This window comes from Carcharodon carcharias, chromosome 6 (assembly GCF_017639515.1).
Source record: "Carcharodon carcharias isolate sCarCar2 chromosome 6, sCarCar2.pri, whole genome shotgun sequence".
Classification (NCBI taxonomy): domain Eukaryota; kingdom Metazoa; phylum Chordata; class Chondrichthyes; order Lamniformes; family Lamnidae; genus Carcharodon; species Carcharodon carcharias.
The window spans coordinates 100,017,510-100,038,146 of record NC_054472.1 but is presented as its reverse complement, the minus strand read 5'-3'; the positions used below and the strand labels follow the sequence as shown (position 1 = coordinate 100,038,146).

Sequence of the window (20,637 nt, the reverse complement as noted above, 5' to 3'; positions counted from 1 at the left end):
ATTTCACAAGCTCCGAGAGCAGCAATGCCTTGGGAACACAGTCACCACAAAGAGCTGACCCACAACCAGCTTTTCAGGGTGGCTAGGGATGGGTAATAAATGCAATCTTGCCAGTGTCACCTGGGAACAAAAGAAATTGCCATCAGAGTTTTGCTTGGACATTTTAGGATCATGCATAACCTGTAAAAGTAGTTGTAACTCTGATCATTTCTCTTTTATATTCAGGGCTAATTGAATTTTTTTTTTCTTCTGGATAAAGTTATGCAACAAAACAAAATTATAAGCTGATCCTGTAAAAGCAGGGCATAGGTGCCACCATCCAGTGATTTTGTTTAGCTAATCCAACTAGACCTATTTCCTTCTAAGACCACATTAACTTTCTTTTCTAGGTATCTAACTGCAGATTATGGCTACATAAAATCCCATTGGTTGGCTGATGGCTATAAATTCCTTAGTAACAACTTCACCATTGTTTAACTGTATCCTATCAATGTCCAATTTGGTACAGGGTGTTTAATAAAAAACAGGTATATACATTGAACTGAATAAAAAAACTCGTATTAACTACAGGAAATGTGATAAGAGAAAATGAATACCTATGGGTAATTTCACACTCTGTTGCCCTGGGATTCGGATGACTGCTCTCATCTGATGCTATCTGAAACTTTCCAAATAACTGTTGTCCTAGATTCCATTAAATATCTTTTATTTTCAAATAATTTTTACATGCACCACATTTTTTGATTTTCTTTTAACTGGCCATGCAGTTGGCTAAATGTCCTGGATTGGAATCCAGCCTACACTAATGAGATGAAAGTTTGCTGACTGTAAAAGTTTTATGTAAAATGAGATTTGATCATTTAAATCTGGTTCCTAAGAAAATGACACACATTGACTCTAAATGACAATCTGACTCAGGACTCTGATAAGGATGGGAATGAAGTATTGCACTGGTTCAGCAGGGATATTTTTCTGTGGTTGGGGGTTAAGACATGCTGGGGTATTATCTAACCCGTATTACCATAAGTACTGCAAAGTGTTTAATTTCCTAATACTAAATCCCTTCGCCCAGAAATTCACAAAATCTATGTTTAGAACAGCGAGAAAGATAGTGAATATACAGTTCTGGAATCTAGTTCTCTAGAGTTGCGGATACAACCCAGTTTCAAGTATAGGCATCACACAATCGTGGCGTGGCATATTTAACTTCATTATATTTTGGAAAACTGCTTTGAGTCCTGCATTAAATATTGTTATTTGTCTTAAGTAAGTAAACAATTGCCCTTTAGTTAAAACAATTGTATGTCCTGAAAATTGGACAGAATTTCTCGACACGATTTCTGCCGGTTTGTCCCCCCAACAAGTTGACCACTAAGGAAAGGTATTAAGGCCCAGTATAGAACTGCGGGCTAATGTTTATTTAGAAAACTGAAATTGTAAAATAGTTATGCACAATCAGCCGACGCTGCTCGTACACCATTAGGACGAACAAGGCTTTTCTTCAATGCTCAGCATAAATCCTGGCTCTTCAATTCTGTCTTTTATCCATACAGCGGCGCAGTCGAATCCTTTACACGAAAAGCTCGCTTGTCACTGAAGTTGCGTAAATGCAAACATCCAACAGGTTGGTTTACCAGTAAAGACTAAGATGGTTGCTTCAACCCTTGATTAATTGTAATTTCCCCTTTATTTTTTTCACCTTATTAAACAGAAACGACTTTTGGAAAACTGCTAATGACTTCGTCCGTTTCAGGCACATTAATGTATGGACATAAACAACCCCTTCATCTGGTGAGTAATGTTTCCGTGCAATAAATACGAAACAATCCCAGACACTGTCCGCGCTAAGTCCACATTATACACTTTTTAGCATCCCGCTTTACTCCTATTCCAGAAATTACCCCACATTTCTGAGTCTGAATGTCGAGTACAATGCCAATGAACATCGCTGTCGTTCTTGGGGGGTGGGGGACGCCCCCGCCCCAACGGCATTGCTGGCATTTATTGCCCATCCCTTGAAAGTCGTAGCGGGCCTTTTAATTCTCATCACGATAATTTATATGCAGGGAATTTAGAACTTAAAATAACAGTTTTCAATTGAAAAGGTACAAGTCAGATGTAGAAAAATACGATTTCCAGACACCATTCTTCCTGCTATTTCAATGTTGTGACACTGATACAATTGTATATGGAAAAACTCAGCAGGTCTGGCATCATCGGCGGAGAAGAAAAGAGTTGACGTTTCGAGTCCTCATGACCCTTCAACAGAACTAGGTGAATCCAAGGAGAGGGGTGAAATATAAGCTGGTTTAAGGTGGGGGGTTGGTGGGGGGAGAAAAGTGGAGGGGGGTGGTGTGGTTGTAGGGACAAGCAAGCACTGATAGGTGCAGATAATCAAAAGATGTCACAGACAAAAGAACAAAAGAGCACAGAGGTGTTGAAGTTGGTGATATTATCTAAACGAATGTGCTAATTAAGAATGGATGGTAGGGCACTCAAGGTATAGCTCTAGTGGGGTGGGGGGGGGGCATAAAAGATTTAAAAATAATGGAAATAGGTGGGAAAAGAAAAATCTATAAAAATTATTGGAAAAAAACAAAAGGAAGGGGGAAGAAAGAGAAAAGGGGTGGGGATGGAGGAGGGAGCTCAAGACCTAAAGTTGTTGAATTCAATATTCAGTCCGGAAGGCTGTAAAGTGCCTAGTCAGAAGATGAGGTGCTGTTCCTCCAGTTTGGAACAATGCAGCAAGCCAAGGACAGACATGTGGGCAAGAGAGCAGGGTGGAGTGTTAAAATGGCAAGCGACAGGGAGGTTTGGGTCATTCTTGTGGACTGACCACAAGTGTTCTGCAAAGCGGTCGCCCAGTTTACATTTGGTCTTTCCAATGTAGAGCGGACTGCATTGGGAGCAACAAATGCAGTAGACTAATTTGGGGGAAATGCAAGTGAAATGCTGCTTCACTTGAAAGGAGTGTTTGGGCCCTTGGACGGTAAGGAGAGTGGAAGTGAAGGGGCAGGTGTTACATCTTTTGTGTGGGCATGGGGAAGTGCCATAGGAGGGGGTTGAGGAGTATGGGTTGATGGAGGAGTGGACCAGGGTGTCCCAGAGGGAACAATCCCTATGGAAGGCCTCCAGCGGGGGTGAAGGGAAGATGTATTTGGTGGTGGCATCATGCTGGAGTTGGCGGAAATGGCGGAGGATGATCCTTTGAATGCGGAGGCTGGTGGGGTGATAAGTGAGGACAAGGGGGACGCTATCATGTTTCTTTGATGTTTTCATGTTAGGGTCTACTCCTCCATCACCCCCTACTCCCCAACCCCCACCTATGGCACCACCCCATGCCCAGACAAAAGATGTCCCCTGCCCCTTCACTTCCTCTTTCCTCACCGTTCAAGGGCCCAAACATTCCTTTCAAGTGAAGCAGCATTTCACTTGCATTTCCCCCAAATTAGTTTACTGCATTCGTTGCTCCCAATGCGGTTTCCTCTACATTGGAGAGACCAAATGTAAACTGGGCAACCGCTTTGCAGAACACCTGCAGTCTGTCCGCAAGAATGACCCAAACGTCCCTGTCGCTTGCCATTTTAAAACTCCACCCTGCTCTCTTGCCCACATGTCTGTCCTTGGCTTGCTGCATTGTTCCAGTGAAGACCAGCGCAAACTGGAGGAACAGCACCTTATCTTCTGATTAGGCACTTTACAGCCTTCCGGACTGAATATTGAATTCAACAACTTTAGGTCTTAAGCTCCCTCCTCCATCCCCACCTCCTTTCTCTTTCTTCCCCCTTCCTTTTGTTTTTTTTCCAATAATTTATATAGATTTTCTTTTCCCACCTATTTCCATTATTTTTAAATCTTTTATGCCCCCCCACCCCCACTAGAGCTATACCTTGAGTGCCCTACCATCCATTCTTAATTAGCACATTCGTTTAGATAATATCACCAACTTCAACACCTCTGTGTTCTTTTGTTCTTTTGTCTGTGACATCTTTTGATTATCTGCTCCTATCACTGCTTGCTTGTCCCTACAACCACACCACCACCCCCACCACCACTTCTCTCCCCGCACCCAACCACCCCCCCCCCCACCCCAACTGAAACCAGCTTATATTTCACCCCTCTCCTTGGATTCACCTAGTTCTGTTGAAGGGTCATGAGGACACGAAACGTCAACTCTTTTCTTCTCCGCCGATGCTGCCAGACCTGCTGAGTTTTTCCAGGTAATTCTGTTTTTGTTTTGGATTTCCAGCATCCGCAGTTTTTTGTTTCTATACAATTGTTGTATATGTGCGTCGACCACTCCACCGGTTTCTGCTACATTTCCATAACTAAGAAACGTGTCGCAAAGTCAGTGGACAACATATCAGTACTGCAATCATCTCCTTGCTTGTTGTTTGTGTCAATACCCCAGAAAATGATGATTTCCACTTTGATAACTGCAGCCAGATTGCCTTCCAACATCACTTCTTGAACAATATTATCTTTCAAGTACACATGGCCAGCGGAATATTGCCACAATTCCTATACTTTACCACCTACTCATATTGTTTGCGCCCTGCTAGAGGATTACTCCAGACAGACTGGAATGTGGTGGAACAATTTCGCATCTGGCACCATATTTACTCGAACAAACGTTCCTAACAAATAATGCATTTCTTTTAATTTAAAAAAAACTAAATTGACAAAATATCAAGATCTCTTGTTTGTGTGTGCCCTCCACAGACAAATACAAGTACAATCTGTATATTCGGGTGTTCCGCGTCTGCTGCTGTGCGGAAGTGAATATGGTGTGTATCACTAATAGATGCTGATTATTGGAATTCCTCTTCAAGGCCGAAGCTGGCAAAGTCCATGCTCGTGAAACATAACTCAGGCCCTTTCACGGTCTCTAGGACCAGTGTGCCCCTTTATGTCTATTAATTGCTATTTATTAGAAACATCTAGGTTTCATATCCGTCTTGTTTTTGCTGCAGACATGATGATGACAAAACTGAATCGACAAACTGATGACAAACAAGTTTGTCGGTAATTGAAACCTATTGACAACGATAGCTCGAACTTTGAATTTCAGTAGCATTTCTGTGCTGTAAAAGGATTAGGGAAGCTTCATAAGCTGGCACAAAAACTCTACAAATGCTGGAAATCTGAAAGAAAGAAAAAATTCTGGAAACTCACTTGGTCAGTCAGCACCTGTGGAGAGAAGGCAATTCAACGTTTTGCTGAAAGGTTTTCACGAACTGCTTCAGGAAATATTGAAGCATCTCTTTTCTCCAAAGCCGCTGACTGATCTGCTGCGTGTTTCCGGGGCTTCCTGTTCTCCAGGCGACATGTACAAATATTCTCATCTTTATGTTAATAAATTCTGTGCACAATATATAATTTTATGCATTTGTGGAGAGAAAGATATACTCTTGAATTAATTGATTTGCTGTTCCACCTCATCTTTAGGTGCCACGCGTCAACCATTCGTTGAGGGCAACCTTGCAGCACTGTGAGACCAATGGTTGGTTCTGCTGCCTGGTCTTTGCTGGGCACCCCTGGTAGGATAGCCTAGCAAAATCATTCTGAAACTATCTTAGGGGCAGTCTGCGGATGAACACTCGGCCAAGCATCGAGCCTTTGGAGCAAACTGTGGCTCATGCATTGCGGCTCAGCACTCGAAACACAAGGGAACCAAACGGCCGAAGGTATCATCAACGCTTTTTCCACGATGACAGTATTGAATTTAGACCCCTATGACTGTCTTATTTAAAAATGCCCATTGTATTCCAGACTGAATACTGCTTTTCTCAAAACTGAGCCTGAAGCTAGTCGAGAGTTTGTGGCGAGGAATACAATAAAATTCCTCCCACTCTTCGATACAACAACCTGAATCTGGAATTACTGGGAGACTGGAGTAGGAGAAGCGATTTATCCAAGAGTAATATTCACTCCCTAGTTTCTATGTACATGTCCGGGGAATCTACCTAAATCGATTCTCATGGGCTAATTGCCAGGTCCACTGTCCATCTTTATTCACTTCTAACGTTTAAGTGAGTTCTTAAAAAATTCTTGCGAGACAAGACTAATGATAATTAGAATGAGAAAGCCGAACTGCTACACTTGTCCGGGGTGCCTGCGCGGATTGTTGAACTGCGCGGCATTTACCGGAGCATTTAGTGCAGTTAGTCCCAGCCCGCGGTAGCTGGCGCTGGTGGCATTTTCGGAAGGATCCAGTTTTGCCTCAAGTGTTACTGGAGGCTTTTCTTTCTTTTGTGTCTGGCTTTAGGAACATCAAGGAACCGGCGGGATAGCGTTTAACAGATAACCGTGGCGTTGCAAGAACGGAGGAAAAGCTTTGACCAGTAATCGCTACGCTGATTGTAGAACTGCGCGATGCTGTCTGTCCGCCTCAGTCTTATCTTTCAGTCGTGTCCTCTCTGTTTCTTTCCCGACTCTTTCTCACTCCCCGTCCCAAGTTTTCTGGACCCCGCGCTCACTTTACCCGAGTGCCGTTCATTCTCCCCATCGATGCCCCCTCACCCCTAACCCATGAACATAGCTGCTATACAAACGCCTGCAGTGTTCAGATTGACCACACGGCTTTGCTTAAAACAAATTACACTTAAAACAAGTTAATATGAAAGTCAGTCTTTAAATGCTTGACTTCCTAAGAACTCCCAACTACTTTAGACGCCGGCTTTTCCATAATGTTGTATTAAGCTAAAGCTTGGATTGCGGAAGCCTGGTCAGAGACTGGATCAAGGATACAAGTGAAACAAAAACAGAATTACCTGGAAAAACCCAGCAGGTCTGGCAGCATCGGCGGAGAAGAAAAGAGTTGACGTTTCGAGTCCTCATGACCCTTCCACAGAACTCTTCTTCTCCGCCGATGCTGCCAGACCTGCTGAGTTTTTCCAGGTAATTCTGTTTTTGTTTTGGATTTCCAGCATCTGCAGTTTTTTGTTTTTATATAAGGATACAAGGGACTTCACACAGCCGGTTTTTGGTCGAAAACATAAACTTCACATTGGCCTTTGGGTGTCACAACTTGGGATTCCTAATGGTGGAGATGTATGTGTGTAACGGTAGATGTTTCGTCTGATTTTTGGGGGTGTTTAAACTCACCAGCGGGTTAAACTCTTGTCAGATGACCAGCCAGATGGTAGGCACAGTAAGCGCAGTCCTGGTCACAGTCCGCCCCGACCCCCATGAAGGTGGCACACAAGACCGCCACCAGGCAGTGACACCTCCACAGTAACGCCATGAGCTGCAAATATAAGGGAGAATACAACATATACTCAGCCCAGATACTCGAAGGAAAATGCATGTCTTCATTCAAACATGCCTAAAACCTTCATATCATTCTATATAATCTCAATTAGTAAATGTGATCACACAAGACATCCAGTTTGGGATAAAAACAGAATTAACTGGAAAAACTCAGCAGGTCTGGCAGCATCGGCGGAGAAGAAAAGAGTTGACGTTTCGAGTCCTCAAGACCCTTCGACAGAACTAGGCGAATCCCAGGAAGGGGTGAAATATAAACTGGTTTAAGGTGGTGGGGGGGGGGGGGTGGGGTTGGGTGAGGGGAGAGAAGTGGAGGGGGGTGGTGTGGTTGTAGGCAAAAGCAGTGATAGAAGCAGATCATCAAAAGATGTCACAGACAGCATAACAAAAGAACACATTGGTGTGAAAGTTGTTGATATTATCTAAATGAATGTGCTAATTAAGAATGGATGGTAGGGCACGCTAGTGGGGGTGGGGGGAGCATAAAAGATTTAAAAATATTTTAAAATAATGGAAATAGGTGGGAAAAAGGAAAATCTATATAATTTATTGGAAAAAAACAAAAGGAAGGGGGAAGAAACAGAAAGGGGGTGGGGATGGAGGGAGGAGGTCAAGACCTAAAGTTGTTGAATTCAATATTCAGTCCGGAAGGCTGTAAAGTGCCTAGTCGGAAGGTGAGGTGTTGTTCCTCCAGTTTGCGTTGGGCTTCACTGGAACAATGCAGCAAGCCACGGACAGACATGTGGGCAAGAGAGCAGGGTGGAGTGTTGAAATGGCAAGCGACAGGGAGGTTTGGGTCATTCTTGCGGACAGACCGCAGGTGTTCTGCAAAGTGGTCGCCCAGTTTACGTTTGGTCTCTGCAATGTAGAGGAGACAGCATTGGGAGCAATGAATGCAGTAGACTAAGTTGGGGGAAACGCAAGTGAAATGTTGCTTCACTTGAAAGGAGTGTTTGGGCCCTTGGACGGTGAGGAGAGTGGAAGTGAAGGGGCAGGTGTTACATCTTTTGCGTGGGCATGGGGTGGTGCCATAGGTGGGGGTTGGGGAGTAGGAGGTGATGGAGAAGTGGACCTGGGTGTCACGGAGGGAACGATCCCTACGAAATGCCGACAGTGGGGGTGAAGGGAAGATGTGTTTTGTAGTGGCATCATGCTAGAGTTGGCGGAAATGGCGGAGGTTGATCCTTTGAATGCGAAGGCTGGTGGGGTGATAAGTGAGGACAAGGGGGACTCTATCATGTTTCTGGGAGGGAGGAGAAGGTATGAGGGCGGATGCGCGGGAAATGGGCCGGACACAGTTGAGGGCCCTGTCAACGACCGTGGGTGGAAAACCGCGGTTAACGAAGAAGGAGGACATTTCGGAGGAACTGTTTTTGAAGGTAGCATCATCGGAACAGATGCGACAGAAGCGAAGGAACTGAGAAAATGTGATGGAGTCCTTACAGGAAGCAGAGTGTGAGGAGCTGTAGTCAAGGTGGGAGTCGGTAGGCTTATAATGGATATTGGTGGACAGTCTATCACCAGAGATTGCGACAGCTAGGACAAGGAAGGGAAGGGAAGTGTCAGAGATAGAACACGTAAAAATGATGGAGGAGTGGAGATTGGAAGCAAAATTAATAAATTTTTCCAAGTCCTGACGAGAGCACGAAGCAGCACCGAAGTAATCATCGATGTACCGGAGAAAGAGTTGTGGAAGGGGGCCGGAGTAGGACTGGAACAAGGAATGTTCCACATACCCCATAAAGAGACAGGCATAGCTGTGGCCCATGTGGGGACCCATAGCCACACCTTTTATTTGGAAGAAGTGAGAGGAGTTGAAGGAGAAACTGTTCAGTGTGAGAACCAAGTTCAGCCAGACGGAGGAGAGTAGTGGTGGATGGGGATTGTTCGGGCCTCTGTTCAAGGAAGAAGCTGAGGGCCCTCAGACCATCCTGGTGGCGGATGGGGGTGTAGAGGGATTGGACGTCCATGGTGAAGAGGAAGGGGTTGTGCCAGGGAACTGGAAATTGTTGATGTAACGTAAAGTGTCAGAGGAATCACGGATGTAGGTGGGGAGGGACTGGACAAGGGGAGAGAGAAGGGAATCAAGATGACGAGAAATGAGTTCCGTGAGGCAGGAGCAAGCTGACACGATCAGTCTACCAGGACAGTGCTGTTTGTGGATTTTGGGTAGGAGGTAGAAGCGGGCCGTCCGAGGTTGGGTGACTATCAGGTTGGAAGCTGTGAGAGGAAGATCCCCAGAGGAGATGAGGTCAGTGACAGTCCTGGAAACAATGGCTTGATGTTTAGTGGTGGGTTCATGGTCCAGGGAGAGGTAGGAGGAAGTGTCTGTGAGTTGACACTCAGCCTCCGCAAGGTAGAGATCAGTGCGCCAGACAACAACAGCACCACCCTTGTCAGCGGGTTTGATGACGATGTCAGGGTTGGACCTGAGAGAATGGAGTGCAGTAAGTTCAGCGAGAGAGAGATTAGAATGTGTGAGAGGAGCAGAGAAATTGAGACGACTAATGTCGCGCCGACAGTTCTCAATGAAAAGATCAAGAGAAGGTAAGAATCCAGAGGGAGGGGTCCAGGTGGAGGGAGAATATTGGAGGTGGGTGAAAGGATCCGTTGAACGGGGAGAGGACTCCTGCCCAAAGAAGTGAGCCCGGAGACGAAGATGGTGGAAGAAGAGTTCAGCATTGTGCTGAGCCCGAAATTCATTAAGGTGAGGGCGTAGGGGTATGAAACTAAGTCCTTTGCTGAGCACTGAACGTTCAGCATCGGAGAGGGGAAGGTCAGGAGTTATAGTGAATACATGGCTGGGGCTGGGATTGGAAGATGGGGTGGGGACGGAGGGACAGGCAGGGGTGGAGGGTCCTAGATGGGTGTTGGTGTCGATGAGTTGTTGGAGCTTGTGTTCCTTAGCACTTGAGAGAAAGAGAAAAAGTTTCTTGTTGAGGCGTCGGATGAGACGAAGAATAAAATGAAACTGGGGGCACGCGCTGCTTTGAAAAAGGGTACGGCGGTGCTGCTGGAGGGAGAGGTCAAGTGTGTTCATATGGCAGCGCATGGCACTGAGTGTGGATCTCAGGATGCGAAGGGAACAGCAGTCTGAGAAACATTTTATGTCCCGGAAATACCTGTAATCCTGGGTGGGTTTTAAACATGAGGGGTGGAATTTCAGTTGAAATACACGTGGGGTAATTCGGAGACAGAGACAGTCACTGAGAAAGGAGATACGGCTGTGAAAGCGGGTTTTAGTAAACACCTTGTCAAGCACCACGTGGATTTCAACTGAAATTCCATCCCTCATGTTTCGATCCCATCCAGGATTACAGGTATTTCTGGGACATAAAACGTTTCTCAGACTGCTGTTCCCGTCGCATCCTGAGATCCACACTCAGTGCCATGCGCTGCCATATGAACACACTCGACCTCTCCCTCCAGCAGCACCTCCTTACCATTTTTCAAAGCTGCGCGTGCCCCCAGTTTCATTTTATTCTTCGTCTCATCCGACGCCTCAACAGGAAAGTTTTTCTCTTTCTCTCAAGTGCTAAGGAATGCAAGCTCCAACAACTCATCGACACCAACACCCATCTAGGACCCTCCACCCCTGCCTGTCCCTCTGTCCCCACCCCATCTTCCAATCCCAGCCCCAGCCGTGTATTCACTATACCCCCTGACCTTCCCCTCTCCGATGCTGAACGTTCAGTGCTCAGCAAAGGACTTAGTTTCATACCCCTACGCCCTCACCTTAATGAATTTCGGGCTCGGCACAATGCTGAACTCTTCTTCCGCCTTCTTCGGCTCCGGGCTCACTTCTTTGGGCAGGAGTCCTCTCCCCGTTCAATGGATCCTTTCACCCACCTCCAATATTCTCCCTCCACCTGGACCCCTCCCTCTGGATTCTTACCTTCTCTTGATCTTTTCATTGAGAACTGTCGGCGCAACATTAGTCGTCTCAATTTCTCTGCTCCTCTCACACATTCTAATCTCTCTCTCGCTGAACTTACTGCACTCCATTCTCTCAGGTCCAACCCTGACATTGTCATCAAACCCGCTGATAAGGGTGGTGCTGTTGTTGTCTGGCGCACTGATCTCTACCTCGCGGAGGCTGAGCGTCAACTCACAGACACTTCCTCCTACCTCTCCCTGGACCATGACCCCACCACTGAACATCAAGCCATTGTTTCCAGGACTGTCACTGACCTCATCTCCTCTGGGGATCTTCCTCTCACAGCTTCCAACCTGATAGTCACCCAACCTCGGACGGCCCGCTTCTACCTCCTACCCAAAATCCACAAACAGCACTGTCCCGGTAGACCGATCATGTCAGCTTGCTCCTGCCCCACAGAACTCATTTCTCGTCATCTTGACTCCCTTCTGTCTCCCCTTGTCCAGTCCCTCCCCACCTACATCCGTGATTCCTCTGACACTTTACGTCACATCAACAATTTCCAGTTCCCTGGCCCCAACCGCTTCCTCTTCACCATGGACGTCCAATCCCTCTACACCTCCATCCCCCACCAGGATGGTCTGAGGGCCCTCAGCTTCTTCCTTGAACAGAGGCCCGAACAATCCCCATCCACCACTACTCTCCTCCATCTGGCTGAACTTGTTCTCACACTGAACAGTTTCGCCTTCAACTCCTCTCACTTCCTCCAAATAAAAGGTGTGGCTATGGGTACCCGCATGGGCCACAGCTATGCCTGTCTCTTTATGGGGTATGTGGAACATTCCTTGTTCCAGTCCTACTCCGGCCCCCTTCCACAACTCTTTCTCCGGTACATCGATGATTACTTCGGTGCTGCTTCGTGCTCTCGTCAGGACTTGGAAAAATTTTTAAATTTTGCTTCCAATCTCCACCCCTCCATCATTTTCACATGGTCCATCTCTGACACTTCCCTTCCCTTCCTTGACCTCGCTGTCTCAATCTCTGGTGATAGACTGTCCACCAATATCCATTACAAGCCTACCGACTCCCACAGCTACCTTGACTACAGCTCCTCACACCCCGCTTCCTGTAAGGACTCCATCACATCCTCTCAGTTCCTTCGCCTCCGTCGCATCTGTTCCGATGATGCTACCTTCAAAAACAGTTCCTCTGACATGTCCTCCTTCTTCCTTAACCGAGGTTTTCCACCCACGGTCGTTGACAAGGCCCTCAACCATGTCCGGCCCATTTCCTGCGCATCCACCCTCATGCCTTCTCCTCCCTCCCAGAAACATGATAGAGTCCCCCTTGTCCTCACTTATCACCCCACCAGCCTCCGCAATCAAAGGATCAACCCCCGCCATTTCCGCCAACTCCAGCATGATGCCACTACCAAACACATCTTCCCTTCACCCCCACTGTCGGCATTTCGTAGGGATCGTTCCCTCCGGGACACCCAGGTCCACTTCTCCATCACCCCCTACTCCCCAACCCCCACCTATGGCACCACCCCATGCCCACGCAAAAGATGTAACACCTGCCCCTTCACTTCCACTCTCCTCACCGTCCAAGGGCCCAAACACTCCTTTCAAGTGAAGCAACATTTCACTTGCATTTCCCCCAACTTAGTCTACTGCATTCATTGCTCCCAATGCTGTCTCCTCTACATTGGAGAGACCAAACGTAAACTGGGCGTCCGCTTTACAGAACACCTGCGGTCTGTCCGCAAGAATGACCCAAACCTCCCTGTCGCTTGCCATTTCAACACTCCACCCTGCTCTCTTGCCCACATGTCTATCCTTGGCTTGCTGCATTGTTCCAGTGAAGCCCAACGCAAACTGGAGGAACAACACCTCATCTTCCGACTAGGCACTTTACAGCCTTCCGGACTGAATATTGAATTCAACAACTTTAGGTCTTGACCTCCTCCCTCCATCCCCACCCCCTTTCTGTTTCTTCCCCCTTCCTTTTGTTTTTTTCCAATAAATTATATAGATTTTCCTTTTTCCCACCTATTTCCATTATTTTAAAATTTTTTAAATCTTTTATGCTCCCCCCACCCCCACTAGAGCTATACCTTGAGTGCCCTACCATCCATTCTTAATTAGCACATTCGTTTAGATAATATCACCAACTTTAACATCTATGTGTTCTTTTGTATTGCTGTCTGTAACATCTTTTGATGATCTGCTTCTATCACTGCTTTTGCCTACAACCACACCAGCCCCCTCCACTTCTCTCCCCCCACCCAACCAACATCCCCCCCCCCCCCACCACCTTAAACCAGCTTATATTTCACCCCTTCCTGGGATTCGCCTAGTTCTGTCGAAGCGTCATGAGGACTCGAAACGTCAACTCTTTTCTTCTCCGCCGATGCTGCCAGACCTGCTGAGTTTTTCCACGTAATTCTGTTTTTGTTTTGTATTTCCAGCATCCGCAGTTTTTCGTTTTTTGTTTTTATCCAGTTTGGGATACTCATTGCTTATCTATAGCTTGAATAAATATTCCAGCTCTTTAATAGAAGCTAAGAGATAAATAAGCATTTTATTGAAGGAAGATCTATATCGGGAAAGGACCAGTTCATCGGCTAAACCAGCAAGTAACAGTACAAAATTCAATTGGGGTCAGCCAATTATGTGTGGCTTTCATGGAACAAGAGACCTAGACGGCCATTCAGCAGTGACCGAATCTGTCAAATGTAAACTACTGTGCAAGACAAGAGATTAGTCAAGGATGAAAATGGATGTTGTCATTTCATTGTTTATCAAAACCATCTCTCTCCGGCAGAAGGATTTATATATGACTTGCTTTTCATTCCAAACGTAGTACATTGACCACTACAAAAGGATCAAAGCTTGCGTAAAGTTATTTTAGTTTAAGATAAGCCCCGCTCGATACAGTTACAGAGTATTACAGTTTCAGTGAATTTTGGAAGTTCTACCTAATGTTCCTGCTCACAAGGTAGCAGCAATACCAGATTCTGACTGCGTCTCAAAAGACTCAAAAAGTCTTGCTTTACCTTAGGAGCAGCCTTTCTGAAAGTGAAACTCATCTGAAGCCCTTTTCTGCCTCTTGCAGACTTCGGCTGGTATTTATAGAGGAATGCGCCGATCTCTGGAGATGACGTGGGAAATAGACAAATGCCCCACAGTTACAGCAAGCAGTTTGCCAGTCTACTGATACCTAACTGTCTCGCCGCACGCTTTTAATTAAGGGCGTCACTGTGGGTAACTGTCAATCCTTATCCAAGCTGTCAGATTGTTAACATTTACAGCGCTTGAGATGGAAGCAACACGATGTAAAGATCTCAAGAAGCAAAGCAGCTGCCTGGAAGTCCCATGACGCAGAACGTCCGGACTTTTATCTTTCACGGCGCATGACACATTGCCGCCTACGGGACAACACGCTTCAGGGTGCAGCTGAAGAAAAAGAGAAGTGTGGATTTGTAAATGAGGGATGATCGATTGCCCCCAGTATTTTTTTAAACAAGCTGGGTAAGATGAGGCTGCAGGGAGCATTCACATTCCAATGCCAAACTCCCACAGCCGCTACCCCAAGACCAATTTAGACAATTACAGCAAAGCAACAAGTGAGACGTTTCTCTTGTGAAGTGTTTTCTGAGGTTTAGCTTTCACTGGTGATACATGTCAGAACTAGGTGCGACTGAATGGGATCTTGGGTTCCTGAGCTGCATTTAGCAAATCGCAAAGGACAAGTTATAAAGTTAGAAATATATGTGAAATCCGATTAGTCACTTTGTTACTGAGTGATCTGGTAATATTTGGTAATATCACAAACCTAGATTGCACCTAGCTGGGTAGGTAATAGGCTACGTCCGATATATCACACATTTAGCGTGATGATCTGTAGAACAGTGGCAAATTGACACATGTTGGATTAAGCTGATTTCATTTTATTCATTTAGAAATATGTATTTTTACCAATTAGGAGTTCTTTGGAGCTGGGCTCCATTCTAAAGCGCCAAACCAAATTGGTCTTAGTCGTATTTTGACTGAATCTACCTGCTAACCAGCGACAATAGTAATCGTGGAGTAATCGTCAAAAATCAGTCCTGACGAAAAGCTTAAGTTACTTACAGAAGTACGTTTTCTGATACCAACTAACCTGTAGGAACTAAGCATTGGTTGGGAGACTCTCACTGATAACGCCACCTTCTCCAGCTCAAGCTCAAGTGTTCAAGAGTTCCCAGTCCAGCAGGATTTTATTCCGCGTTTTTGTGGTTAAAATCCAAAGGGAAGCGTGTCACTTTGCCATCGGGCCAGCCAGGCGCTAGAACTGCGAATATTGCCAGACTTCAGTTTATTAATGAAGTGTAAAGTAAACACACACACACCTACATATCCTTGACAAAACGGACGCTGGTTCCATCGGTGTTTTGAGGATGGGGGTCAAAGCTACTGCTTTGAGATTGGGGACACGAGGGGTCTACTTTTTGGACTTTTTACAATGAAGAGTTAATAGCCCTCACTTTGTAGCAATGAATGATATTTTACCGCGCAAGTTTCATCGCCTTCATAACAGAACCTGTCAGTGAAAGTGTACGGACCAATCAAGTACTTCCCCAGGCGTTTCCCGGGGAGACCCACCCCGCCACAATGCGCTCCCTGAAATCCCTCTTTGCGGAAGCAGTAAGCACATTGGGGGTGGCGCACACAGGTCGGAGAATTTACACCGCTGTTTCCCAATTTCTCAAGCAATTTCATGTTAACCAGAAAAAAAACTGGCAAATGTTTCTCTATTCGAAAGGTATACGGAGAAATACTTTGCAAAGCTCTCGTACAGTTGGTCTATTGAGGAGAAAGGAGGCGTCAAAGTCCTGGAGAGTTTAATGAAATATCCAATCTAAAGGATTAATAGCCTTGTTCCCTTCAACTCCTCTAAATGTGGACCCGTGCCAATCCCTGTTGTTAGCCTGGCTCAAAGCCGCTTTATTTTCACTCGCAAATTAAAGAAATTACAGTTAACTTGTGACATAGCGGGTGTGAACACTGACAAGGTGGCTCTATGTGGACTGAGGACAGTAGTGTTGGTTTTATAATTTTATTAGATGAATGAAAACAAACGCCTGAAATGCTGTAGGAACAATTCCATTCTCGCCCGTGTAAGAAGATGCACTGTACAGTTCTTCAAATTTATGCAGTTCTGCAACCCACACTGATACCCATTAATACCCGTAGCTTAACCTATCACTCCTGAGAGGACAGCCTGGCGTTTAGCCAGCCCCCTTATCCCATTTATTTTAAACACAGAAGAATGGGCAGAGGAACAGTAGAAGATTGGCGCCACAATCAAAACGCTAAAATTATATCATAAGCTGTAAAAACAAAATGTGCGCAGTTGATAAATGGCAACCTAAACTTGAGATTAATGCTACTTTTAATTCTTTCATTTTCCATTCTTAAGCATAATACGAATTTTATTTTTGGGGGGGGGTTGTAATTTTTGTCATTACTGAACAAGTCCTTTGCTGTCAATGGAGTATTATATTATATTTATGACTTTATTTTGATCTTTTATGGCCAGTCAACAATGATAGAGAGGAAGGAATGGTTTTGATAAGTGACAATCTATCAGTAGATAGACAGTTGATAGTGTTGATGGGGGAAGAACTCCTTTGTAATCTTTAGATAGATGTGCATTTGAAGTCTAGCTGATGTAGTGGAGGTGAATGGGAAGAGGGAAAGTCAAATTCGTAGTGGTGTGTGCCTCAGTCCCGGTCAGTCTGATGGGGAAAAGGAATGCATCAGCATTTCATAAAATTGGAAGAGGGCAACCTAATAGTTGGCACATGCCAATGAATGATGGGATATGCCCGTCATGGCAATCTATTGGTTTGTATACTTCACTTTAGAGAAAACTTAGCCCAATTTGGAAGCTGGTAAGTTTCATTTCACCCCTTCAAGTTTGGATTTGGAAGATCCTATTTCTGGATCCTTAGAACGTATAGGTGAAAGTCTTGTGATGCAGTGGGTAGCCTCCCCACCTCTGAGCCAGAAGCTCAGGGTTCAAGTCCCACTCCAGGTCTTGGTGGCCGGAGAAAGTACATTCATAACACAGCCAAACAAGTTGAGTTTCAATTTGTAAATCCTTCCAATTATCTTTTAATCTCTTCCAGGTGCACAACCCTCTGCAATATCTGCAATCCTCCTGCTTTCCATTGACAGGCAGTAAGTGCAGAAAAGATTCCTTGTCAGCCATATGATGGAAAGAAATTGGAGCCTCAACCATCACTATCCATAGCTCTGAGCTACAACATGCAGGTAAAAGTGTAGGTTGCCATAGCAACTTGGACTCCTTGGTGGGGGAGGGGGGTGGGGGGCCGGGGTGGGTGGCTCAGTTAGCTGGATGGCTGGTGTGGATTCAAATGGTGCCAACAGCATGGGGTTTGCTACTTGTTCTGGCTGGGGTGGATTTGGGACCTGCCTCCTTGCCCTATCTGTGATGGAGATTGTGGTGCTGTGTGTTGGATCTGCCTTTGGGCAGAGAACTGAAGAAGAAGAAGAAAAATGCACAAGCAACAACAAAAACTCCTGATTATATAGTACTTTTAATGTAACAAAACATACCAAGACACTTCACTGGAGCATTATAAAGCAAAAATATGGCAGTGAGCAACATAAGGGAGATATTCGGTCAAATGACCGAAAGCTTGGTCAAAGAGGTAGTTTTTAAGAAGTACTTTAAAGGAGCAAAATGACGTGGAGAGATGTAGAGAGGGAATTACAGAGCTTGGGGCCTAGGCAATAGAAGGCATGGTCACAAATGGTGGAGCAATTATAATTGGGAATGCACAAGAGACTAGAATTGGAGGAATGCAGATATTGCACAGGGTTGTGGGCCTGGAAGATATTGAAAGATAGAGAGGGGCAAAGCCAAGAAGAAACTTGAAAACAAGGATGAGATTTCTGAAGTCAAGACCAGGGGCTAATGTAGGTCAGCGAGGGATGATAGAGGAACAGGACCTGTTGTGATTTAGGACACGGTTAATAGAGCTTTGGATGACCTTAAGTTTACAGAGGGTAGAAGGTGGGAGACCCGCCAGGTGTGCATTGGAATAGTTGAATCTAGACCTAATGAATGCATGAATGAGGGTTTCAGCAGCATATCCACTGGAGCAGGGGTGAAGTTGCAAAATGCTACAGAGTTGGAAATATATGCATAAGTGATTGCACGAATATAAAGCTGGAAGCTCATGTCAGGATAAAAAGTGGCACCAAGGTTGTGAACTAACCAGCTTAATCTCATGATAAAATTCATGAGATGTAAAGATCAAGTCAATAGGTAGGAAATGGAAATGGAGTTTGGAGTAGGGACCAAAAACAATGGCTTCAATCAGAATACCTCTCAACTACAACAAGGACTTGCATTTATATGACATGTTTTAACATAATACCACAGAGTGTAATCAGACAAAAATTGACCTATTGAATATTCCGGATCAGACAAATTACTGTGCCAAAGGACATAATTTCTTTTTAATTTTCATTCATACCAATGCAATGTTATCAATTTCAGTTTATAATTCTTGCAGCCCCCTCCATATTTAAATAACACATGAGTCAATTTCTATTCATTTGAGTGTGTGATTTGCCAGTGAGAACAAGGTTAGGTTGGGCCAGCAGTAGGGATTGGGTTATTGAGTGAGATGTAAACTAACATCTCTTTAAATTCACCATTGTTTTCTGCTAGTACTTTGTTCAAATTCCAATAATTGGTCATCGTTCTGATTACTAAATCATGGGCCTGAATATTTAGCTAACCTTCTTTTGTAAGCCTGATTCAATGCAAATTTAACTAGGCCTTAACTGCTCTTCATGGACATGGACATGGGAGAATCCTATTGAGACCCTATGGTAGAAACATGAGGAACATCTGCTTATCACCTACTAATGATTTCATTCACAATGCCCATTTCTTTACCAGAAAGGACATGATAACTTTGTTATCAATCGGCATCATCTCATAATACATTTTCTGCAATTTTAATACAGGTAATTGGTGCAATCAGATTTGGTCTTAAAAATGTTCTTGGTCATATATGTCAGCATTATTAAAGCTAAGCCATATTATATTTGGATTTTATTGAATAACAAAGAAAGACTGGATCAGGTCAAAGTAGAATAGTAATAGATAAATATTTTACTGTGTCATTTCTGGCATACACCCTGTTGATGAATAACAAAAGTACTCCCAGTGCATGTTTTTCTTTGTGATGAATTTTCACTTGCTTCTCTTGGCGTTAATAGGGTGGTAACAGTCTCCACCTCCTTTAACCATGATGAGAGGACAAGTTACATTTTGAAAGAGGTTTACCACCAGGTACCCAAGTCAATTGCTAGTTTTAGGTGGTAAACCTCATTTAATACGTAAATCGACATCCTATGATATAAATAGGACACCAGTGCCAGTTAAGTTGGAAATGTTCAGGATGTGCTTATTGCATGTTTTGATCAGTTCCATGGCCAAGCAAGGTGGAAAAGCTTAACAGACATGATTTTATGAGGCCTGAAGGATCAAGAATTTCCACTGAATCATAGAGTCATTGAGTCATTTATGGTACAGAAGGAGGTCATTCAGCCCATTGAGTCGATACTAGCTCTCCATGGAGTAATCCAGTCAGTCTCCTTTTGTTCTATCTCTGCATGCCTACAAGTTTGTTTCCTTCGAGTGCCCACCCAACTTCTTTTTGAAATCATTGATTGTCTCTGCTTCTGCCAATCTTGTGGACAGCAAGTTCCAAGTCATTACCACTCGCTATGTAAAAAAGTTCTTCCTCACATTCCCCATTCCAAAACCTTAAATCTGTGTGCCCTGCAAAATATTATGGGTTTCGGCAGCCATCACTGGTCGCAACTCATCTTAAACTTACTGGTGACTTAATATTGGTAGGCTTCATGCTGGTGAGCTGCATCTTGATAACCATTTGATGCTCTGGAACTGGCTGGCTCGATGGAAATGAGGGCAAGGCTTCAGATTGAAGGCAATTTCTTCACTTTGAGTGTGAGTGACCTGGGCTGGGAGGATGCAATTTGTAACTTACACTCCCAGTGCATGCCAGAATTGGCACAGAGGAATCTTATATATTTTGACATTTCCTAGGCAATATTGAAAACATTGAAAGATGTTGTTTTAGTTATAAAGTCAGAAAAGGAAAGAAACAGATAAAATTGTGTCAGAGGAACTAACAGCACAATAGATAGAAGTACCACATGTTATGGTACTGGGTAATTAAGGCACAGGTTCAAATCGTGATCTGTGCTGAAATAGTAGGTCTCAGAAGTGCATGTGTTGAATTGTTTTACTCAAGGGGGTTTTGCTGCCGGATTTGGAACTTCCTAGACAGCAGTCAAGTTGCCTATGTTTGGTTGTAGTTAAATTCACAGAAACACAGAATTGTGATAGAGCAGAAGGAGGCCATTTGGCCCATTGGG

At 44.7% G+C, this 20,637-nt stretch overlaps 1 pseudogene; it reads right to left on the bottom strand.

Moving 5' to 3' along the window:
- The window catches only part of LOC121279417, a 63,872-nt pseudogene that overhangs the window by 2,464 nt on the left and 40,771 nt on the right, over nt 1-20,637 (bottom strand).